A 25,993-nucleotide genomic window follows, 5' to 3' on the forward strand; every position below is an offset into this window, starting at 1 on the left:
TGTTCTTGATGTTCATCATGATCTTCAAAGTGTTCTTGGTGTTCATCTTGACATTCATAGCATTCTTGCATGCATTCATTGTTTTGATCCAAAATCTTCATGCATTGCATCTCTTTAGTGTTTTTCTCTCTCATCATAAAAATTTCAAAAAATCAAAAAAATATCTTTCCCATTTTCTCTCATCAAATTCGAAAATTTGGATTAACTTTTTCAAAAATTTTTAAAATCAAATTGTTTCTCATGAGTCAAATCAAATTTTCAATTTGAAAATCTTATCTTTTTCAAAATCTTTTTCAAAAATCAAATCTTTTTCAAAATTCTTAGTTATTTTCGAAAATTTCAAAAATATTTTTCAAAAATCTTTTTCTTATTTTTATATCAAATTTTCGAAAATAACATAATCAATTAATGTTTTGATTCAAAAATTTGAAGTTTGTTACTTGCTTATTAAGAAAGATTCAAACTTTAAGTTCTAGAATCATATCTTGTGATTTCTTATGAATCAAGTCATTAATTGAGATTTTAAAAATCAAATCTTTTTCAAAACTAATTTCTAAAATATCTTCTTATCTTACTTTTTTCAAAAAGTTGGTTTCAAAATATCTTTTCTAACCTCCTAACTTCTTATCTTTTCAAAATTTGTTCCAACTAACTAACTAACTTTTTGTTTGTTTCTTAACTTTTTCAAAACTACCTAACTAACTCTCTCTCTCTAATTTTCGAAAATATCTTCCCTCTTTTTCAAAAATTTCTTTTTAATTAACTAATTATTCTTATTTTTATTTTTGATTTAAAAAAAATTTTTTTTTCGAAAAATACTAACATTTTTCAAAAACCATTTTCGAAAATCACTAACTCTTTTTCAAAAATACTTTTCGAAAATTCTCCCTCTCCCATCTTATTCTATTTATTTATTCATTTACTAACATCTCATCTCACATCTCTGCCATCCTCACAGTTGTGTTTCTTTCTTTACATCACATTCTTTGTCTCCCCCTCTTCTTCTACTCACACAGGGATCCCTATACTGTGATATAAAGGATCTCTATTATTATTATTATTTTTCTGTGCCCTCTTCCTTGTCATATGAGCAGGAGCAAGGATAAGAACATTCTTGTGGAAGCAGATCCAGAACCTGAAAGGACTCTGAAGAGAAAATTAAGAGAAGCTAAATTACAACAATCCAGAGATAACCTTTCAGAAATTTTCGAACAGGAAGAGGAGATGGCAGCCGAAAATAATAATAATGTAAGGAAGATGCTTGGTGACTTTACTGCACCTAATTCCAATTTACATGGAAGAAGCATCTCCATTCCTGCCATTGGAGCAAACAACTTTGAGCTGAAACCTCAATTAGTTTCTCTGATGCAGCAGAACTGCAAGTTTCATGGACTTCCATCTGAAGATCCTTTTCAGTTCTTAACTGAATTCTTGCAGATATGTGATACTGTTAAGACTAATGGAGTAGATCCTGAAGTCTACAGGCTCATGCTTTTCCCTTTTGCTGTAAGAGACAGAGCTAGATTATGGTTGGATTCTCAACCCAAAGACAGCCTGAACTCTTGGGATAAGCTGGTCACGGCTTTCTTAGCCAAGTACTTTCCTCTTCAAAAGCTGAGCAAGCTTAGAGCTGATGTTCAAACCTTCAGACAGAAAGAAGGTGAATCCCTCTATGAAGCTTGAGAAAGATACAAACAGTTGACCAAAAAGTGTCCTTCTGACATGCTTTCAGAATGGACCATCCTGGATATATTCTATGATGGTTTATCTGAGCTATCAAAGATGTCACTGGACACTTCTGCAGGTGGATCCATTCACCTAAAGAAAACGCCTGCAGAAGCTCAAGAACTCATTGACATGGTTGCTAATAACCAGTTCATGTACACTTCTGAAAGGAATCCTGTGAGTAATGGGACGCCTATGAAGAAGGGAGTTCTTGAAGTTGATACTCTGAATGCCATATTGGCTCAGAATAAAATATTGACTAAGCAAGTCAATATGATCTCTCAGAGTCTGCATGGAATGCAAGCTGCATCCAACAGTACTCAAGAGGCATCTTCTGAAGAAGAAGCTTATGATCCTGAAAACCCTGCAATAGCAGAGGTGAATTATTTAGGTGAACCTTATGGAAACACCTATAACTCATCATGGAGAAATCACCCAAATTTCTCATGGAAGGATCAAAAGCCTCAACAAGGCTTTAATAATGGTGGAAGAAACAGGTTTAATAATAATAAACCCTTTCCATCATCCACTCAGCAACAGACAGAGAACTCTGAACAAAATACTTCTAATTTAACAAACTTAGTCTCTGATCTATCTAAGGCCACTGTAAGTTTCATGAATGAAACAAGATCTTCCATTAGAAATTTGGAAGCACAAGTGGGCCAGCTGAGTAAAAGGATCACTGAAATCCCTCCCAGTACTCTCCTAAGCAATACAGAAGAGAATCCAAAAGGAGAGTGCAAGGCCATTGACATAAGCAAAATGGCCGAACCCAATGAGGGAGAGGAGGACGTGAATCCCAAGGAGGAAGACCTCCTGGGACGTCCAGTGACCAATAAGGAGCTTCCCTCTAAGGAACCAAAGGAATTTGAGACTCATCTAGAGACCATAGAGATTCCATTGAACCTCCTTATGCCCTTCATGAGCTCTGATGAGTATTCCTCTTCTGAAGAGAATGAGGATGTTACTGAAGAGCAAACTGCCAAGTTTCTTGGTGCAATCATGAAGCTGAATGCCAAATTATTTGGCATTGATACTTGGGAAGTTGAACCTCCCTTGTTCATGAATGAACTAAGTGATCTAGATCAACTGACATTGTCTCAGAAGAGACAGGATCCTGGAAAGTTCATAATACCCTGTACCATAGGCACCATGATCTTTAAGGCTCTATGTGACCTTGGTTCAGGAATAAACCTCATGCCCCTCTCTGTAATAGAGAAACTGGGAATCTATGGGGTGCAAGCTGCAAAAATCTCATTAGAGATGGCAGACAGTTCAAGAAAATAGGCTTATGGACAAGTAGAGGACGTGTTAGTAAAGGTTGAAGGCCTTTACATCCCTGCTGATTTCATAGTCCTGGATACTGGAAAGGAAGAGGATGAATCCATCATCCTAGGAAGACCTTTCCTGGCCACAGCAAGAGCTGTGATTGATGTTGACAGAGGTGAAATAGTCCTTCAATGGAATAAGGACTCCCTTGTGTTTAAAACTCAAGGTTCTCCCTCTGCAACCATAGAGAGGAAGCAGAAAAAGCTTCTCTCAAAGCAGAGTCAACCAGAGCCCCCACAGTCAAACTCTAAGTTTGGTGTTGGGAGGCCACAACCAAACTCTAAGTTTGGTGTTGAACTCCCATATCCAAACTCTAAGTTTGGTGTTGGAGAGTCTCAACAAAGCTCTGCACATCTGTGAGGCTCCATGAGAGCCCACTGTCAAGCTACTGACATTAAAGAAGCGCTTGTTGGGAGGCAACCCAATTTTTATTTATCTAACTATATTTTTCTTAGTTATATGTCTTTGTAGGTTCATGATCATGTGGAGTCACAAAATAAATATAAAAATTGAAAACAGAATCAAAAACAGCAGAAGAAAAATCACACCCTGGAGGAGCATCTGTCTGGCGTTCAGCGCCAGAACAGAGCATGGTTCTGGCATTCAATGCCAGAAATAGCACACAAATGGGCGTTGAACGCCCAAAATGGCCACCAACCTGGCGCTGAACGCCCAGAGTTGTGTGCAAAGGCATTTTTACATGCCTAATGGGTGCAGGGATGTAAATTCTTGAACACCTCAGGATCTGTGGACCCCACAGGATCCCCACCTACCTCCACTCACTTCTTCTCACCACTCTCTTTCACACAACCCCATAAACTCTCTTCCCCATCACCTCTTCACCACTCACATCCATCCACTCTTCCCCATAAACCTACCTCATAAACTCCACCTACATTCAAAAATTCAAAACCAATTTCCCACCCAAACCCACCCATATGGCCGAAACCTCCCCCCTCCCTTCCCTATATAAAGACCTCCATTCTTCATCAAATTCACACAACACATCCCTCTATACTCCTCTTGGCCGAAACCACATCTCCCTCTCCCCCTCCATATTTCTTCTTCTTCTTCATCTATTCTTTTGTTTATTGCTCGAGGGCGAGCAATATTCTAAGTTTGGTGTGGTAAAAGCATAAGCTTTTTGTTTTTCCATTACCATTGATGGCACCTAAGACCGGAGAATCCTCTAGAAAGGGGAAGGGGAAGATAAAAGCTTCCACATCTGAGTCATGGGAGATGGAAAGGTTTATCTCCAAAGCCCATCAAGACCACTTCTATGATGTTGTGGCCAAGAAGAAGGTGATCCCTGAGGTCCCTTTCAAACTCAAAAGAAATGAGTATCCGGAGATCCGACATGAAATTCAAAGAAGAGGTTGGGAAGTTCTAACAAATCCCATCCAACAAGTCGGCATTCTAATGGTTCAAGAGTTCTATGCTAATGCATGGATCACCAAGAACCATGATCAAAGTAAGAACCCGGATCCAAAGAACTATGTTACAATGGTTCGGGGGAAATACTTGGATTTTAGTCCGGAAAATGTGAGGTTGGCGTTCAACTTGCCAAACATGGAAGAGAACGCACGCCCCTACACAAGGAGAGTCAACTTTGATCAAAGTTTGGACCAAGTCCTCATGGACATATGTGTAGAAGGAGCTCAATGGAAGATTGACTCCAAAGGCAAGCCGGTTCAACTAAGAAGATTGGACCTCAAGCCTATAGCTAGAGGATGGTTGGAGTTCATTCAATGCTCAATCATTCCCACTAGAAACCGGTCTGAAGTTACTATAGACCGGGCCATCATGATCCATAGCATCATGATTGGAGAAGAGGTGGAAGTTCATGAGATTATACCTCAAGAACTCTATAAGGTGGCTGACAAGTCCTCCACTATGGCAAGGTTAGCCTTTTCTCACCTCATCTGCCACCTATGCAATTCGGCTGGGATTAACATAGAGGGAGATATCCTCATTAAAGAGGACAAGCCCATCACTAAGAAGAAGATGGAGCAAGCAAGAGAGCCTAGTCATGGAGCTCAAGAGGCGCAAGAAGCTCATTTCCTTGAGATCCCTGAGATGCCTCAAATGCACTTTCCTCCACAAAATTATTGGGAGCAAATCAACACCTCCCTAGGAGAATTGAGTTCCAATATGGGACAACTAAGGGTGGAACATCAAGAGCACTCCATCATGCTTCATGAAATAAGAGAAGATCAAAAAGCAATGAGGGAGGAGCAACAAAGACAAGGAAGAGACATAGAAGAGCTCAAGGACATCATTAGTTCCTTAAGAAGGAAACGCCACCATCACTAAGGTGGATTCATTCCTTGTTCTTGCTTTCTCTGTTTTTCGTTTTCTATGTTATGTTCTTATCTATATTTGTGTCTTCATTACATGATCATTAGTAGTTAGTAACTATGTCTTAAAAGTTATGAATGTCCTATGAATCCATCACCTCTCTTAAATGAAAAATGTTTTAATTCAAAAAGAACAAGAAGTATATGAGTTTCGAATTTATCCTTGAACTTAGCTTAATTATATTGATGTGGTGACAATGCTTCTTGTTTTCTGAATGAATGCTTGAACAGTGCATATGTCTTTTGAAGTTGTTGTTTAAGAATGTTAAATATGTTGGCTCTTGAAAGAATGATGACTAGGAGACATGTTATTTGATAATCTGAAAAATCATAAAAATGATTCTTGAAGCAAGAAAAAGCAGCAAAGAACAAAGCTTGCAGAAAAAAAAAATAGGCGAAAAAAAGCTCTTAAAACCAAGAGGCAAGAGCAAAAAGCCAATAACCCTTAAAACCAAAAGGCAAGGGTAAATAAAAAGGATCCCAAGGCTTTGAGCATCAGTGGATAGGAGGGCCTAAAGGAATAAAATTCTGGTCTAAGCGGCTAAACCAAGCTGTCCCTAACCATGTGCTTGTCTCGTGTAGGTGTCAAGTGAAAACTTGAGACTGAGCGGTTAAAGTCAAGGTCCAAAGCAAAAGAAGAGTGTGCTTAAGAACCCTGGACACCTCTAATTGGGGACTTTAGCAAAGTTGAGTCACAATCTGAAAAGGTTCACCCAATTATGTGTCTGTGGCATTTATGTATCCGGTGGTAATACTGGAAAACAAAGTGCTTAGGGCCACGGCCAAGACTCATAAAGAAGCTGTGTTCAAGAATTATCATACTGAACTAGGAAAATCAATAACACTATCTGAACTCTGAGTTCCTATAGATGCCAATCATTCTGAACCTCAATGGATAAAGTGAGATGCCAAAACTATTCAAGAGGATAAAAGCTATAAGTCCCGCTCATTTGATTGAAGCTCTGTTTCATTGATAGTTTGGAATTTATAGTATATTCTCTTCTTTTTATCCTATTTGATTTTCATTTGCTTGGGGACAAGCAACAATTTAAGTTTGGTGTTGTGATGAGCGGATAATTTATACGCTTTTTGGCATTATTTTTAGTATGTTTTTAGTAGGATCTAGTTACTTTTAGGGATGTTTTCATTAGTTTTTATGTTAAATTCACATTTCTGGACTTCACTATGAGTTTGTGTGTTTTTCTGTGATTTCAGATATTTTCTGGCTGAAATTGAGGGACTTGAGCAAAAATCAGGTTCAGAGGTTGAAGAAGGACTGCTGATGCTGTTGGATTCTGACCTCCTTGCACTCAAAGTGAATTTTATGGAGCTACAAAACTCGAAATGGCGCGCTTCCAATTGCTTTGAAAAGTAGACATCTAGGGCTTTCTAGCAATGTATAATAGTCCATACTTTGGCCAAGAATAGACGACGTAAACTGGCGTTCAACGCCAGCTTTCTACCCAAATCTGGCGTCCAGCGCCAGAAAAGGAGCCAAAACCAGAGTTGAACGCCCAAACTGGCACAAAAGCTGGCGTTCAACTCAAAGAAAGACCTCTACACGTGCAACACTCAAGCTCAGCCCAAACACACACCAAGTGGGCCCCGGAAGTGGATTTATGCATCAATTACTTACTCATGTAAACCCTAGTAGCTAGTTTATTATAAATAGGACCTTTTACTATTGTGTTTGACATCCTGGATCCTGGATTGTATTTTGATCCTGTGATCACGTTTTGGGGGCTGGCCATCTCAGCCATTCCTGGACCTTTCACTTATGTATTTTTAACGGTAGAGTTTCTACACTCCATAGATTAAGGTGTGGAGCTCTGCTGTTCCTCAGAGATTAATGCAAAGTACTACTGTTTTCTATTCAATTCATCTTATTTCGCTTCTAAGATATCCATTCGCACCCAAGAACGTGATGAAGGTGATGATTATGTGTGATGCTCATCACCATTCTCCCCTATGAACACGTGCCTGACAAACACTTCCGTTCTACATGAAATACGCTAGAATGAATATCTCTTAGATCTCTTAACCAGAATCTTCGTGGCGTAAGCTAGAATGATGGCGGCATTCAAGAGAATCCAAAAATTCTAAACCTTGTCTGTGGTATTCCGAGTAGGATTCAATGATTGAATGACTGTGACGAGCTTCAAACTCGCGAGTGCTGGCGTTAGTGACAAATGCAAAAGGAGGGTGAATCCTATTCCAGCATGATCGAGAACCGACAGATGATTAGCCGTGCTGTGACAGAGCATGTGAGCATATTTTTCACTGAGAGGAGGGATGTAGCCACTGACAACGGTGATGCCCTTGCATAAAGCCAGCCATGGAAAGGAGTAAGACTGATTGGATGAAGATAGCAGGAAAGCAGAGGTTCAGAGGAACGAAAGCATCTCCATTCGCTTATCTAAAATTCTCACCAATGAATTACATAAGTATTTCTATCCCTATTCTATTAATTATTATTCGAAAACACCATTATCAATTTATATCTGCCTAACTGAGATTTGCAAGGTGACCATAGCTTGCTTCATACCAACAATCTCCGTGGGATTCGACCTTTACTCACGTAAGGTATTACTTGGACGACCCAGTGCACTTGCTGGTTAGTTCTATCGAAGTTGTGAACCATGGTATTGGCACCATGTTCTTGGCGCCATTGCCAGGGAAAGAAAGAGCCATGAATTTTACATAATCAAAGTGTAATTACGATTGCGCATACCAAGTTGCTCACGTTGCCAGGGATTGTTTGAGCCTGGACATCACAATTTCGTGCACCAATTATAAAAATTTACCGATAGAGAATATATATTTAAAGTACAAAAAAATATGTGTAATTTTTACTAACGAAGTGGTACACGTCGATTCTTCATATCATAAAATTCATCGATAATAGATCGGTGTCAAACCTTTCAGCAATCTTCTTCTCAATGTATTTTAAGTAAGATTAGAGAGTTCACTTACTTGAACTTCTTGTGAAATAAGATTAAAGGATTGACTTGTTTGAACACCAACATTATTAGTAGTTTTTCTCTTAAAAATTGCATCAACATTATTAGTAGTAATCAAACTGTACTTGATTTTCAGGGGAGAATTATTGAAGATGTAGCTAAAATGTCTATACTCGTATACGAGCCCATGAAGAATGGCCTACCTCACTTATATGCCAGCGTTCCCAAACAACCTAACCGGTGAGTTGCATCGCAGTTTATCAATAATCTTACTTGCAATTCACTTGATAACACTACTTAGTCTCGTGGTAAGACCTAATATTTCTTTCCATACATGTAGTTGTGATTGTGGTGTATACGTGATAAAATTCATGGAGTACTGGAGTTTAGACAAAGATCTGCAATTTTGGGTCAAGGTCAATTTAAAAATCCTATTTCAATTAACTTTCATTCTTTTCAACTAATTACTTTATCGCTTAAGAAACTATCACTTACAACTGATTTTGCCGTTCAGGACATCTTATAGGAGTTCCGAAAGGAAATTATGCCAGAAATAGTTTCGGGTCCTAATAATTCACTCACTAGACAAGCTCTAAAGGCATTGGACGACCATCCTGTACGCTACAACCAGTCGAGAAACAAAACTAAGGAGCTGAGAACCCCCTACACAGCACCGAGCATGAAGACCATGCTACAGCATCTGGGGTTACCTATTAAAAAGCCAATCAAGGAGGGAAGACACCAGAAGAAGATAGATTCCTAGGAAAAAATCATGAAAACGTACACTTGTCATACTATGTCAATAGTTTCTTTGTGATAGAGTTATGGACATTTATAAGTCATTTTCTTCTTTACAGTAATTTCTTCTATAAGCCATACACATGGTTTGTGCAGCTAGCTGATTTTTTTTTTGCAGGTTCTATGTGGATGTTGCTTCTGTTGAGAAAAAGCATATTTTTTTTTTCATACTGAATAGATGTTTCTTACATATTTACAGAGCTTTCATGTGTTAAGAATTTGCGATTGTCTGTTCTTTTTTAAGAAGTGAATGGCTTTTCTTTTCTCAAATATCCCTCGGCAGGTTTCTTGGTGTATGTACTTATTTATTTTTTTTCTAGATATAAGTAGATTTTCGTTCTGTTACTCGGCAGCATGTTTCGTCTTCATGCCAAATTTAAGTTCATTTATATATTTTTCTAGTCTTCTAGCGATGAAATTGTGGATGTCTCTAGTTTTTTAAACATTTCATAACCTTTTTATGTATTCAATCTACTCGGCAGGTTTCTTTTTGTAGGTACCGCTTTGTTTATGCCAATATGTAGATGGATGTTGCTTATGATATGCCTCAGGATGTTTCTTTCGATAGTAAATGGATGTTTCTGCATATATATTCCGAGTTTTCATATGTTAAGCATTTGCAAATGCTTATATTTTGTCAAGAAGTGAAAGCCATTTGTTTTCTTATATATTCCTCAACAGGTTTATTGGTGTATGTACGCCATTTGTTTCTGACTAGATATAGGTGACATTTTGTTTTGTTATGCGACAGCAAGTTTGATGGCTCGAATTGCATGCCCTTGTTCTGTGATCAATCTACTCGATATGTTTCATTGTGTTGGCACCTGTTACTTTATGCCATTATTTAAGTGGATGTTACTTCTAATGGGCATCAGGATGCTTTTTTTCTTTAGTAAATGGATTTTTCTGCATATGTTTTCCTATTTTACCTGTGTTAGGTAGTTGGGGACGACTTGGTTTATGTAAGATGTGAATGGATTTTCTTTTTTTAAGTATCAATATGCATTAGTATGTTGGTTTATCATACCAAATAAAGGTTTTCTAACAAAATCAATGCAAGTGACAAAGCAAAAATAAGGCACATCTAACACGTGTGTGTCAAAAAAAAAATGAAATCCAGCTATATAGGGGAAACCACCCACACCAAAAAAATGTCCAACACAACGAAAGGATAACTAGTTATGACCAAAAGAATTCAACAGGGACATAAATCCGCTACCATCCGATGAATTCCAAACAGTAGCATCATCGAATCCCTTCTTTCTAGATGCATCATAATCATTATCTGTCCGAAGGTAAAAAAGGAACAAGACAAAAAAAAAAAAAAACAACATATGTGAATCAACAACACTATCTCAAACAAAATGATGAAATATACCTCATTCTAGTTAGGGGTGTTCATAAAAAAAACCAAAATGTGGTTAACCGGTTAAAAAATCATAACCATATTTTGGTTAACAAGTTTAATAAAATAATTTTAAAAACCATATCCATATTTTTTAGAATTGGTTAACTAAAAACAAATTAAAAAATTGATTTTTAACCGGTTAACTAAAACCAAAACAAAATTAAATTCTTCTTCTCTCTCTCTCTCTTTCTCTCCTTTCTCTCTTTCTCCCCTTCTCTCTCTTCTTTTCCCCCTCTTTCTCTCCCCTCTCCCTCTCTCTCCCCTTTCTTCCCCCCCTCTCTTTCTCTCTCTCTCTCTCTCTCTCTCTCTTTTCCCTTTCTATCCCTCTCTCTCTCCCTCTCCCTTCCCTCCTCTCTTCTTCTTCTTCTCTCTCTCCTATCTGTCTATTTCCCTTTCTCCCTCTCTTTCTTTCTCTCTACCCTCTCCCTCCTCTCTTTCTCCCCTCACTTTTTTCCTCTCTCTCTCTCTCACTCACTCACTCTCTCCTTCCCCTCTTTTTCCACCTCCCCTTTCTTTCTCTCTCCTTTGTCTCTCTATCCTTCTCTCCTTCTCTCTCCCCATGCTCTCTCTCCCCCTTTCCTCTCTCTCTCTCTCTCATTTGCTCTCCCCCTCTCTCTTTCTCTCATTCTCTCTCCTCTATCTCTTTTTCTCTCTCCTTGCCCTCTTTCTCCCCCTCCCTTCTCTCATTCCTCTCTCTTCTCATCTCTTCCCTCCTCCCCCTCCTCCTCCTCCTCCTCTCTCTCTCTCTCTCATATCCTTCACTCTCTCCCCTATCTCTCTTCTTTCTCCTCTTTTTCCCTTTCTTTCTCTCTCTCTCTCTCTCTCTCTCTCTCCTCTCCCTTCTCTCTCTCTCCCCTTTTCCTCCTCTCTCCCCCCTCCTCCTCCCCTCTCTCTCTCTCTCTCTCTCTCTCTCTCTCTTCTTTTTTTCCTTTTCAATCTTTCTCTTTCTCGCTCCTCTCTATTTCCTTTCGTTGTTTCTCTCTCCCACTTCCCTCTCTCTTCTCCTCTTTCTTCTCTTTCCTTCTCCTTTTTCTTCCCCTACTCTCTCTTTTCTCTTTCTCTCTCATCCTTCTCTCACTCTCTATCCCTCTCCTCTCGCTTTCCTGCTTTTTTCTCCATAGCGAGAGAGAGAGAGAAAAGAGAGAAGAGAGAGAGGAGGAGGAGATAGAGGAAGAAAGAGGGAAAGGGGAGAGATGAAAAGAGAGAAGAAGGGGAAGAGAGAGAGAAGAAGAGAGAGAAAGAGGGCAAGAAGAGAGAGAAGAAGAGAGAGGGGAGAGAGGGAGAGAGATACAGAAAGAGAGACGGTGAGAGAGAGAAAGAGAGAGAAAGAAAGGAAGGGAGAGGAAAGGAGAGAGAGAAAGAGAGGAGGGGAGGGGAGAGAGAGAGCATAGGGAGAGAGAGGGAGAGAAGTATAGAGAGAAAGAAAGGGGAAGGGGAGAAATAGAGGAAGTGGAGAGAGAGAGAGAGAGAGAGAGAGAGAGAGAGAGAGTGAGAAAGACAGAGAGAGAGATAGGCAGAGAGGAAGGGGAGAGAGAGAAATGGAAGAGAAGAGGAGAGAGGGGAGGGGGAGAAAGAGGGGAAGGAGAGAGAGAGAAGGAAGAGAGGAGAGGAGAGGAGGGGGAGAGAGATGGAGAGAAGGAGATAAGAAAAAGTTACTCGTATCATTTAGAAAGAAATTTATTTACATTAGAAAAATTATTTATAGAAAATGCTGAAAAGAGATAAGAATGAAAAAGGAACGAAGAAATGGAAGGGATTTCATTATTTACAAATGTTACTCGTATCATTTAGAAAGAAAAAAAATTAATTTTTAGATTAAAAAAATTCAATTAAAAAAAAGGTTAAAAATTTGGGTTTTTGTCTGTAAAAAAATTAATCTATTCTATTATATAAAAATCGGATTTCTGCACTTAATGATGAAGCTGATGTGGCATGCTCCGGAGAGTGTTTCCCGATTTAATTGTTTTAACTCATTCACTATAATTTATTGCACTGACTTAATTATATCAACTAATTGATTTGATTAGATATTTAAATATTAATATAATTAATATAATTTATTATAATTTATATTACTTAATTAATTATACTACATTAATTATAATTTGTTATATTAGTGAATTAGTTTTTTTATTTATGAAGTCTAAAATAAAATAAATAAATTATTATTTATTCTAATTAAATTTATTTATATATTATATATGAAATAACGTTAATTTATAAAACATAGAACTTGTGGATTGTGATAAAAATGCAAATCAGAAAAGAAAAAACACATTCTCTAGGTCATTTCACGCATTTTGTTTTTCGATCTGCATCAAAGCCATACCCTCTGCCATCAATGGAGTCGCTTAATCCCTTGCTCTCTGCCACTATTGATGTTTCACTGGCTTACCATTGCATCAGCTCTTTCAGTTCCTTGTAAGCAACTACATACTCCTTTTTTTTTACCTTCCCCCAAATTTCTCTGCCTATATTGTAAATATCATTTGGTACGATTAAAAGAATGCCCCATTTCATTTATTTATGATTTGAATTTATGGTAGCGAGTAAATCTTTACTCTTCTTTTGGTTGGAAAGGTCAATATGATTGTCAGGAGTCATAACTCATAAGCAAGTGTCAGCATGATCATCACATATGCAAGTCATCTGAGTAATTCTTCGAGGATTGGAAAAATTTTGTCTCAAACATATTACAGGTTGGCTTGATCTTCTATGGTCTATTTTTCAACACAAGAACAATTTTTGACGTTCAAGAGCCAAATTTCGTCTGCTATCTAGTAAGGATTCAAAGTTCAATACTTCAAGAATATGGTGAGATCTAGATTCAGAAACTTGATTAGATTGATTCGGGATAAGAACTCCAACATCTGTTGTGCCATGTATACTGCATATGCCATGAATGAAGGGCGATTTCTACTGCACAGAAGGTTGGTGAATTATGCAAAATCTTTCTTTAGTGAGGCATGGATTTTTTCTTAGAAAACTGAGATAGAAGTGTTTGCCAACTTCACATCTATGATATGATAACCAGTTCTTAAATTCTGTGTGTTAGTTCCATGTGATTTTCTCCAGCATTCTGTCTATTCTGGCAAGATTCTAAATCATTATTATTTCCATACATGTTTATAATTGTTCCACTAAATCATATGCAGAAGTTGTTAACAGTTTTTACCAATTTTTATGTTTTCCTTGGATGGTTATTCTTTGTGGAAATTTGTGTTCTGGTTCTAATATCTCAGATCAGAATTACTCCTCTTATGGCTATTGATCAAAGAAGTGAATCAAAGAGGAAAAAAATACAAAGAATAATAATAGCAATCCTAAAGTTAATCGATACAAACATGTCAAAAAGAAATATATCATGGAAAATAAGAGGAAAATAAGATGAAAAATAAGAGGAAAGAAAATGGTATTATGGAAGTGTGGTATTGCAGCTTATTGGTTCAACATACTACAATAATTGTTGAATTACTTTATTTTCTTTTTCTTGCACATTACATGTTTGATAAAATGCATAGTTAAACATGATAATGTTTTGCTTGAATGTAATAGTCGTGATTTATAAATATAATAATCTTGCACATTACACTTGTCATATTACAGAAATAAGAAGATCGTGATTTTGCAGAATAACAGTGACAGATTAGATATTATCTATTTTTCAGGTGACTATCCATATTTACTTTGTATTATGAGTGATTAATTCTATTTATTTTATTACTTTCTTTTAAGTGTTTATCTTAGTCACTTAAGAAAATGATGACCATCTATGAGATGATTTTATTTGCTTCTTAATGGCAATAGCTTCTTCATTCACTCCGAAAAATTAAGATTGTTTATAACAAAAAATAATCATTCAATTATAGGCACATCAATCATGACTGCGAGCATTAGAAGGAAATATAAAAAAGGTATTATTATATTTCTATGCTTGAAACCTGTATGTACCAGCTTACCAGTAATTCCAATTTTCTGGACTTTAAAAACTATTTATGATAGGTTTTGTAATCGCAGGAAGGCATGGATTCAGATCTTATTTTTATACCTTTTTTTTACTCAGTATATTTTGAATTGCTAGTATTTATGATGTAGAATAAGTGTTTTATTTTCAACTCAAATCTTTTTTCATTTTTTAAATTATCAAGACAGATTTTTTCTTCTTTTAGATTACGGAGGATATGTGATTTTGGATGCAGTCTAATTTTAAAATGATTTACCCAAAAATATACCTCTTCTTAGTTGCTATAAAAGTCTAGGAGGTGTGGTCCTATACTCTTACCATACATACTTGCTAGAATTTATGTTTGCTCTTATTTTTCTCTAGAGAAAAAATGGATAGGCGATATAATTTGTTAGAGATGATTGCACCGCCAAAAGAATGCTGAAAGATTCATGTCAGTGTAATCAGGCTCTGGTCTTTACCGAAATTCAAAGACCCCAAATCCAATAGCTTTATTGAAATGGTGTTGATGGATGAGCAGGTATTTCTAATTTATTCATCCACACAATTGTTTCTCTGTTTTCATACACTTAGTCCCACATTTGTATGATCATCACTCTCATAATTGTTATAATTTCAATCTCAACAATTTTTGCTTTTCTTGGGACTATTCAATTAAAAACTGAATAAGAACAAAACCCAATTGTATATTTCTCTACAAAAAAAAACGTAAAATTTTTATCACAAAAGAAGATTTTGCAGTCAAAAGGAGATTTAATATATATGAAACAAATTTATCTTCAATTTGATGAAGTCATGTCGTAATGGGATCTCCGTCTTGCTTGCGGCTTATATATATCCGAAAAAAAAGTATTGCATTCTATTTTGTTGTATTGTATTTCATGAATTTTTTAGGTAATTCAATATATGTCCTTATTAAGAGTTAATTTAAAGGAACAGAATTCAATCCAAATACTTGTCATACAAAACGGAATTTTGTAACCAGAAAATCTTTCAATAAGTGTGTGGAAAACTAGCACGCATATATATATATATATATATATAGGTGAAAAATATAAAACTGACTCTTCCTTTTAAAAAAATGTACACCAGGAAAAAAAATAATTCAAAAAGTTTTGCCGTTGGACATGAGAAATTATTAGGGAAAAGAGAAACAAGGGCTCCAAGGAGAGATGGGTATTTGGCCAATAAAGAGGGATTTTGGGGGACTTTTAGCAAAATTTTCATAAACAGTTATATAAAATTATAAATTTTGATATACAAAGACATGCACTAATGCCAATATACATAATCACTAAATAATGCAGATTAGATACAAGAGTTTATGCCAACCAAAAATAACAAAGTTTGAGTAACTCTTGCTTTCACATTCTACAAAAAGCATAGTGTATATCTTTGATAAGAAATAATAAGCACACCACAATAAAATTGAGAATCAGATTATTCCTTACTTCTTTGTTTATTATTCTCATCTTGAAGACTTAAATTTTCTCCTCCCGTATGGGTGACAACTAACAAGAGAGGTTGTAGTGTTGATTGTTGGGAACCAAGCAGTATAGCTTCCACTATTTTAACATTCAAAATTCTATACTAAATCAATCACATTAAACAAATATGCATATGGGAGGAAAATTGAGAGAAAAATAATAAGGGCATGACTAACACATATGCATGATTGTCATTAATCTTAACCCTCTTCTACGTAACACTTAATGTTCATGCATGATTGTCATCACACATTTTTGCTTTCTAATATCTATGGTTACAAAAAAAAAATTAAAAGTTTTCTCAACCTATTTTCCATGAGTTGCGTGAAAAAAAAGTGTAGTACAAAAATTTTATACTCAAGTGAAAGTCACTAAACAATAAAATTAGTCGTTTAAAATTAAATATTTTAATTATTGTCTTAATATATAGTTAAATATATGTTTAAAATATAATGATAGTATATATTAAAGTATCAAATATTTGAATCCATTATATGTATATTCTTCCTTTTGGGTGAATATAAATCCGTTATTAATGCTTAACACTTAATATTTTGGAATTAAATCATATTTTTAATTTATTCGGTTATAAATATTGAAAGAAATATTTTATGTAAATTTTGTTTGTTTATTTAGTTGGACCTTATTGGTACTGTGTGTAGAAAGTGAATAATAAAATTTTTTGCTTTGTGAAAAAATAAGGAACAACTATGCATGCTTCTGTAGGTGAGGATATGATATCTGTGTTCGAATCATTGATATCGGAGAGAACTGTGTATGTTTTTACATACTTTGGAGTTAGCAACAATTGTGGGTTTTATCGCACAACATCACATCAATTAGGTTGTTTTTTCAAGCAAGAACTACTGTCTTACCCTCTTTCTGTGATACAATACTATTATATGGTATTAAGTTGGTCCCTTTTCGGAAAATTATGAGAAACTCTCCTCATCATCCATTTTTGGTTGGTAAGTGTATAATTTACAGCAAGTACACAAGTTGATTTTTCTTTTATAATTATGACAAAATATCACTAAAACGTATGATTTGTGCACAATCTTGTGTTTGATATTTATTTAAGACGTTGCTAGAGTTATGACTGATGTAGAGGGTGAGAGAAAATATTTGAAAGATGACAAACTTATTGACATGTTGGTCATTCATATTGAGAATGACGGGTGCGTTTTTTCCAACAGCCCTTACTCAGCACTTAATATGTTTATATAAGCAATTTTTTATTTTCTAAATAATTTGCATTTTCTCTACAGTTTAAAGCTTAATATTGTTGTTCTTGGAGAGATGGTGGACCGGATCAAGGGTCTTGTGGCATCGGATGAGCAACAACTGCCAGTAGTTATTTTTCAATTTGCAAGAATAAAGAATGTTGGAGGTATGTGAGAATTTGATTACTATCAAATGATTATATCTTATTGTAGCTATTTCTATTAATTATTGAGATGCGAAAGGAGTTAACACTCTCTTTCAGTGATAAGAGATTAATAGTTTGTTTGTGAATTGCTGAAATGAGATAGTAGACTTATAGTAATAAGAATCTTATGTATAACGTATAAGTAGATCAATTAATATAAAATTTAAATATTTATAACTTTAAATTTATTACGATTAATATTATTATTATTATGACTCTTTTAATGTAAATATTTATTATATTTAATTAATTATTTATGTTTTCATTTAATAATCATATGTAATAAATTAATTTGTTACCGGGGTTATAATTTAATTGTGTCATTTTATTGTCATATTTTTATTAGAATAGATTTATTTTCTAACGGAAAAATATTGTGAATATTGGGATTCACATCTCTGTATGTTACAAAGGAGAGATACATTTTTCTTTTATGTTTTCATTTTTATGTTCAATATGGTGGATTGTTTAATTTTTTTTAAATTAACAATTATTTGCTCAGATACTATTAAGTTATTATTATTTTAATTGGTAGTTTTTCATTGTACATTGTATATATTCCGATTACTTATGTATACTTTTTCAACCGTGTCAATTTATATATGAATTTATGTAATAGGATTATTTTTTATTTTGGTAAACTATAATTGAATAATTGTTACTTATAGTTTACCGTTTGAAATATTATTAGAATCATGTTATATAGTTTCAGTGTGAATTAAATTACACGAGAATGTTTAATATTAAATAAATATTTATTTATTTATTATCAATATTAATATATTAAGAGACATTAATGTAAGGACTAATTCACTTTTTTATAACATGCTTTTTATGAATTATATATAATAAGGATTATTTTTGTGTGTGTTTAATATAAAATTAATATTTTATAACTAATATGTTTTTCTTAAAATAATTTTTAAATTACTTTGTATTCAATTTATGATTGAGAATTTGTTATCAAAATAGAAATGTAATACAAAAATTTTTATAAAAATTAATAAATATTAAAGTTGAGTAGAAAAAAAATTAAAAATATAGTGTATTGATTCGGAGAGCAAGTAGTGACTCATGAGTTTTCGGTTAGATACTGGATGACTCAAGAAAAGTTGTCAATAGAAGGAAGGTTATGCCATCAATATTTTCATATAGTAAGAACATTTGAGATAGGTAAAGATTTTTTTAATATTATTGGAAATACTCTTTTTTTTTATTTCTAAAATTTAATTGGTTGAAGTGATACAAACTATTATTATATAAAAGTGGATGAATGAGGTATCACCAATTTTTTATTTCTTTTGATTGTAAATCCTATGTTGAATAACTCAATAATTAATTAATCATTATATAATATCAAGCTATATTTTTGTTATTATATAATACTTTTTATTATTTTATATTTGTTTTAAATATTTTTTTTATAGCTCATTGCTAAAATAAAAAGTTTTACTAATTAATTAGGTTCACAGTAGATTATAGCTATTTTTTTAAATCCAAGGACACTTTTAGTTACTTTCCATTCGATAATTCTTCTGTCCTGTATAATTGTACAACTCATTTAAGCAATGATTGTTGTATATATGTACTAATATTGTACAAAATATTATGTATAGTACCAAGCTCTTGATAAATCCAGATGTTCTTGAGGCTATGATGCTTCAAAAAAGGTATTGTACCAATATTGTGAATTATTTATGGTTGTGCATATTGACTGTATTTTTGTGGCGTTGTGATTAATAGTGTGTACTTTAGAGAGATCTCGCAGTACCTGTCTGTAATTTCCGGCAAACCGGCGTATGTTGATGAAGATGAAGTTTTATATTCCACTGAGAGGAAGTCAATAAAGGAGTTATGTGCGGTTGCGGATGTGAGTCTTTATAGAAAACTATTTTTTTATGTTTGGTTCATTGTTTTTTTTTTTTTTTTTTTTTTACTTTCAAACTGTTCCTATGTAGGTTGGATTCTATGTTATTCTGGCCACTGTTCTTGATGTTGAACCCGTTCCAAGTTGGGGGTATAAATCATGTGTTTGCAGCGTGAAGACAGAAGCTAATGCGGATACATACTTCTGCGATGGCTGTAATAGGGACGTCAATAATGTGGTTGACAGGTACAACTCTAATTGGACTTATTTGTGCAATCTTTTCATAAAACAGTAATATAGTTATGTAATTGATTATGTATTTTTTTTAATTTATTTAGCAATATCTGGCTTAATACCAATAATTATTAAAAACAAAACTACTTTGGTTGATGGAAATATGGTCTAGCCACAAAAAAAAGGCAAACAAAGATAGAGTGCACAGAAAAAATTCATATACCTACAATAATTTTATACCAAATTCTCCTCTACTAGACTAAAATCTAGAAAATTGATAAGCCTAAAAAAATTGTGTTTAAGCATCTAAATTATGTTGAATATAATTTTTATGATTTTATTGTAACTAAAGGGTGACAGGCCAAGTGTTAATTGATGTTTTTGAATAAAAAATAGGTATAAATTGAATTTCTTGGTTTTTGATGATACTGCTATAACAAATTTTGTTGTGTTCGATAAGGAGGCTGCAACCCTATTCGGATGGACCTGTACTGAGACAGTGAAAGAGTTGAATGTATGTGAAGCTATTTTGTTGATCACGTTATGATTGTCAATCAAAGATATTTGTTTATTTAACATGATAAAAATGTAAAATTTTGGGTGTAGAAAAAAGGGGAAGCAAGCAAAGATCCTATTGGTTTTAATGAGTTTTTCCTTGATAAGGAGTTTCTATTCAAGGTCGAAGTAGAAACTACTGGATGGTGCGATTCTTATGATGCATCGGTGATAAGTTCTGATTCTACCATTTTAGTGAGGTGGAGGGACACTCAAGGCCCGATAAAATCTAGTGTATCCCCTGTTAGTCCTGTTAACCCTGTTCAGGTATGATTTTTTTTTCTTTATTTTTTGTTGATTTTAGACTATGTATATTAAGGCTTAATTTGCCAAATATGAGGTGTTATTTATTTATGTTTTCATTGTTTTTCTATATAGCCTCGAGGTGAAGATGGATGTTATTTTTGTGATATGTCACTTGATTCAATCATGGAAAATTTGTCTGCTACTAAAAGACCTGTTGTCAGGGTATTCATTTAGTCTTCACTTATATGGCCTCTTTTATATTTCAGATTTTATTTTTTGGTTAAAATTTTAATTATACTTTTTTGTTTTGTTTTGTTTAAAGAGTTTGTTGGATGAGTTTAACATGTCTAGTGCTCCTTCCATTAAAAAGTAGCTACTGTGAAACATGAGATTTTTCATGTAATGGAGATAAAGGAGCATGTTTTGAAGGTTTGGTGGAGTCTTGACTATAACTATTGTCTATTAGAAGAACTGATACTATTCAAATTTTAAGATATTTTAAATTGAACAATTGTTGTTTTGATTTATTTAATTATCTATGTTTTTTTTGGCATGCTAATGACACTAGAAGTACTTTCTTCTTATTTTGATACAAGTGGAACATGGCTCTAATATATAAGTAAATAATGATGGATATTATTAACGTATTATATATATATATATATAGACATTATTTATTGTTGATTAATTGATGGAATACTTTAGAATAGAGATTTTTTTACTAATGGAATATAAGTCAATAATTGTGTTTGTTATTTCTATCCTCTTTATTTATTTTTAATCATCATTTTATATTTTATTTTTTTTAAATCAGTGATAGTGGAATTTTATTGATGCTAGATAAAATTAGAGAAGAATCTACGAAGCAGTATAAATTATTGCTCTTTCAACCAAATCATACCACATACAAAAATAAATTAAATTAAATAAATTGAATTTGTATTTCTATATAAATCGAATTCATAAAGTTTGAATTACTTGCAACTTCTGAATAATTATAATGATATGGGTATTTTATATAAAAATCAATACAAAAATAATTTAAATTTCGTACAATATTTTTTTTATATTTATGAGCTATTAAAAATGAACGAAAAAATATTGTATGAAATTTGCATTTTTTTGTATGGGTTTTTATATAAAATACTAATATCATTATAGTTATTCATTTTGTAACAGAGTACAATTAAGATTTTACTAACAATTTTAAATAAAATATTTTGATAAAATTTTAAAATTTTTTTATAAGCACTTTTTTTAATTATTGTAAATAATTTTATAAAATTTAAAAATGGCTTAAAAGATGTTATGAGTAAATCATTTGACAAAAAAACTGATTACAAAACTGGTCAAATCTGTGGTTAATCGGTGAACTGTTAGATCTGGCTGATTTTTTGAAGGGTTTCTGGTTTGTTAATAACTCCTCCAAACGGTGCCGTTTTGACTTTAAAAATAAAAACCTGAGTCCCCAACGGCTTAATCCCGTAACCCGTAACCTAGTCCTAGACCCACTCCCATACTCTTCTCCTCATTGAAATTGACGTGAAATTTTAAAATTGAAAGAAGAACCCTAACTCCCCAAATCGCGAGCCCATAGCCACTACAGCGTCAGACTGAGAGAGAGCGTGCTGAGATAGAAAGAAAAACTATTAGAGTTAAAGCAATAGCAGTGGCTGAAGGTCAAGCACATGAAGCAATTGAATGAGGATTATAAAAAGAGAATGCTTATAGAATAGAAGCAGGGTGAAAGAGATAAATGGCTTGCTGTGATCAACACAACCTTTGGTCATATTGAAGGTATGCAACTGTTAACAAACCTTTTAAGAATTATATCAGATTAAGAAACAAAAAATTGGTGCTATATATCAAATCTTATTCTCATACCTTTTTTATTCTGTACATTTTGAAATGCCAGTATTTATGATATAGAATGATTGGCCAATTGACAAAAATAAAATAATTTCATGCCTTTTCGAAACTTTTTGTGATTTACAGTACCTAATTAGTGCATATAAATATAGTGATTTCCTCTTCAGCATATATTGCTTCTTATTTTGATTTTTCAAAATTAAACTCCATTTCGCCATGTAAATGGAACACAATAAATGTTAACCGTTACTTTCTATCCTAATTTTGATAATTATTTTATTGATATGATTCAGATTCTTTAATCCTGAATAGTCCAAAAACTTTCCATTTTTTTTATTAGTTGGATTTTGATAGAAACGTCAAGATTTTTACAATCCTTACCAATATTGGGGTTGAACAGTGATGTGACTCTCTATAAATATAGCATAGATGATCACCATACTTACACTTTATCTATACTGAAATTCATAATATTTGAGTAATTTTGTTGTGGCAGATAGCAATGGCAGCTAGGTGAGTTCATGTGCCATGTGATGAATTTCGCAATATTTTTTTTATCTTTCACTAAATATGAGGACCTTGATTTTTAGGTATGATCTCATCAAGTGTATCAATGCTGGTCCAGAGCATAAGGTGTGGAAGCTCAAAGTACGTGTCATTAGACTTTGGATTGTTTCTCACTTTGCAAATTCTGGGATGAAGGCACCTATTGAGATGGTTGTCCTTGATGAAGAGGTAAAATCTTCTCTTTGTATTTGAAATTTTTTTTGGTAATGACTGAGCAATAAATCTCATTTATCTATGACTTTATAAAACTAATGCATTAAGGGGGATACAATTCAATGCTCTATTAAAGGTATATTTGTTCCTATCTTCGAGGGCCTATTCGCTGAGGGCAATATGTACGTTGTCACTAATTTTGCAGTTGCTTTGAATACCATCAAGTTCAAGCCTACTAGACACGAATTTAGAATCCACTTTAAGAGGGACACGATTGTGCGTCCGGTACAAGATTCTTCAGTTCCATTGAACAGATTCAATTTTGTTCCATTCAAAAAAATTCAGGCAGAGTCTAAAGAAGATGGTTATTTAGTTGGTAAGTACTTTGTTAGAGTAATCTATAATGCATGTGTTGTTTAATTCTTTGAGATCTAATTTTTTAAGCAAAATAATTTATCAATCTAATTGTATTACATAATATGTCTATATTTAATGTATGTCATTTGACTTGGCTGATGCGTTATTTTTTGTTATAGGTATAGTACCAAAAAAATTGTATTATTTAGTAAAATTTTTCTTCAATTTGTTAATAGCTTTGTTTTCTATTATTATGCATTTTATTTTAACACATCTAAAGACAGATTTCATATATATAGCAACTAAAGAATTAGTACATTTAAAAGTATCGTTGGTAACAAGTACTAACCTGTTTATTTTTTTGTTTCTTCACGAACTCGATTTCTAGGCCCTATCTATTTATTAACAGTCTTTTCTCTTTTATTTTTAAGAAAATTAAAAAAATCTGATTTCGACATGGATGAAACTTTGAAAAAAATATGTCATTTTTGGACAAAAATTTGAGCAGATAAAGTTTTGTTAATGGAAAGATTGGTGCCTTTATTTTGTAGATGTGATAGGTCAGCTTGCCTCTAAGGATAACTTGGTCGAGTTCACACGGGACGGGAAGCTGTCAAGTTATATCACCATAGAACTTGATGATCTTGAGTAATGCTTAATATCTTTTTGATAGTGACTTTTATTTTAAAATCTTATTTTAAAATTTTGTGCCTCTCTTTACTCTACAAGCATTGCTATTTCTTATAGGGGTGGACAGAAATTAAGGGTAACGTTGTGGCAGTCTTTTGCTCTTGACTTGCTCAACTATCTGGAGGAACACCTGTGTCTTACCTATGTGGTTATTCTCCAAATGGGCAAGATGAAATTTTTTATTGGTATGTTTATTTTACTGGTATTTGAATGCATATTTTGTGTCATCATATGCTTCTGGTATTTTCTTTAATTTGTTATGTCTTTTTGTAAGGGTCATGGGTGTTTCCAACAAAAACTACAATTTGAAATTCTTTATCAATGTTGAGTTTCCAGCTGCCAGAAATTTCTTTGCAAGGTACAGTGTATAGATCAGTAGTGTGCCCAGTAGAATATTTATACAAGGCTTTTGATTATTTAACTATTAGCAAATTTCAAAAATTCTGATTTAAAAATGCAAGGGTGAACAAATTGGATCCTGTTGACGGACAAAGCATAATGCCGCTGGTCTGTAATCAACTTGTTTTAGTTGAGGAAGATTTTTTGCGTCTGTTAGTCTACAAAATAATTGCCGAGATAAAGGAGCATAATCAAGTAAAATTCTTTCTTTATTAGTCTTCCTTTTTTTCAATTATTATGTTTAATGTTTGTTGGATCATAATCTCAATTGTTGTGTTATACCCTTGCATCCATTGATTTTAGGATGCTGTATTTGTTACTGCAGGGACGATTAAGGAAGTTGAGACCGAGTTTGGTTGGTGGTATAAAGGATGTAAGAAGTGTCGTCATGGCTTAAGGGAACTTGAGAAAAGATATTTCTGTCCCAATTGCATTGACGACTATGGGTTCTATGTGCCAAGGTATGACTCACGATACTTCTTTAACATTCACACACTACATACTCTTTGTCTAAGAAAATAATGGTATAAACTAATCATTTGTATTATTTCTTGATAAATTTTGTTGTTAAATTCTATCATTCGTGATTCAGTTAGCCTAATAGGTTAAAGATAATTGATTTTAAATAAGGCTAACCATCTCTTTCAAAGCATAATATATAGCAAGAGTTAAATATAATTAACCAAATGAAAGGGTTTCATTGTCATTTAGAGGTGGATAGGTATCTCAAAGTGTACATAGTATTTTTTGTGTGCCATGTTATTTGGGGTTGTGATGTGCTGTTAAACTATTCTCCCGTATGGGATCGAGACTCTTGGATAAGCCATTAAAAAAATTATTTGCGTCTAATTCAATAATAACATAGTATAGACAATCTAACTATTCGTATAATTTATGTAGTATATTGTTCTTGAACTATACCTTAATATTTATTATTTATGAGAGCATGAATGAACTTTTTTCTACTAAATGTGAAGGGTGTTGAGAAAAATTCCTGTCCCGACGAGATTAATAAGCTTAGGGATATTAAATTCATCTTCAAAGTGCAACTCAAGATGAGGAATCTGAACTCTTATGAGCCATATGTGATTCATGTGCTGAGAATGACTAATGAGAATTCTTTGGTCTCTACTTTCCTGGATAAATACAATCCTAACCCTGTAACCCCCTCTCGCTAATAACTTTCTCTTTTGTGTTGGTATTGCAAAAATAGATCAACCAAATTTTGATGATGTCTTTTTATTGAATTAATTGTTTTGTAGGGCCTTTTGTCGCATAAAAATTCTGAACTGCTGAGTTTGTCTACTGGTCCATATGACACTTCTAAAGTTTGTGTCAAATAATTTCCAATTTAAATTGTTACAATGATGCTCTTAGTCTATATAGTAACTAAAATATTATTATTCTTATTATTATTGATACATGATGGTATATCTCAGGCTTGTAAGAGTGAGTCAACTCCATCAATTGCAATTAATGAGAAACATAATTCTAAGATTGTTGGAGCTAAGAAACATATGGAAGAGATTTGAGAGGAGTCAGTTTCATCCAAATCTAAGAAAGGAAAGTGGGTTGTGATGGAGGACTAAATCATCACGC

General features: G+C 33.6%; 1 non-coding gene across 1 annotated transcript; it reads right to left on the reverse strand.

Annotated features, from left to right (window-relative positions):
- Positions 1 to 1,620: 1,620 nt before the first annotated feature.
- Positions 1,621 to 1,728, reverse strand: LOC112761551 (small nucleolar RNA R71). The gene has a single exon (XR_003181941.1). It is a non-coding gene; the product is annotated as a small nucleolar RNA R71 (small nucleolar RNA).
- Between the last annotated feature and the right edge of the window lie 24,265 nt (positions 1,729 to 25,993).

The sequence above is a fragment of the Arachis hypogaea genome, chromosome 16, assembly GCF_003086295.3.
Source record: "Arachis hypogaea cultivar Tifrunner chromosome 16, arahy.Tifrunner.gnm2.J5K5, whole genome shotgun sequence".
Lineage (NCBI taxonomy): Eukaryota > Viridiplantae > Streptophyta > Magnoliopsida > Fabales > Fabaceae > Arachis > Arachis hypogaea.